Genomic DNA, 336 nt, shown 5'->3' with positions numbered 1-336 from the left:
CCTCCGGGCTCCGCCCCTGACTATGATGGCCTCCCATTGGCCCGGCGTCCGCCTCGGCGTCGTGACGTCCTCGGGCAGGTTTAGGTGCGACTCGCGCCCTCTTCCTATTGGACCCGGCGCTCCCGAGGTACAGGTCGCTACGTGACCTTCCTCGCCTCGCATCCTTCTCGCGCTCCACCTGGGACCCGTTTCCCATCTGTCTGTCCACCGTCCCAGAACCGCACGGCTCTTTACTTCTTGTTCCCTCCTGAGTCTTTTGCCCTAATATCCAGTCCAGCCTGTCTCTTAGCCTTTCCTAGATGTCAAATTAGTTCGAACGCCCTGGCTACGTGGCAA

This window comes from Globicephala melas, chromosome 5 (genome assembly GCF_963455315.2).
Source record: "Globicephala melas chromosome 5, mGloMel1.2, whole genome shotgun sequence".
NCBI classification, from domain to species: domain Eukaryota; kingdom Metazoa; phylum Chordata; class Mammalia; order Artiodactyla; family Delphinidae; genus Globicephala; species Globicephala melas.
Note: the sequence above shows the minus strand (reverse complement) of the source record.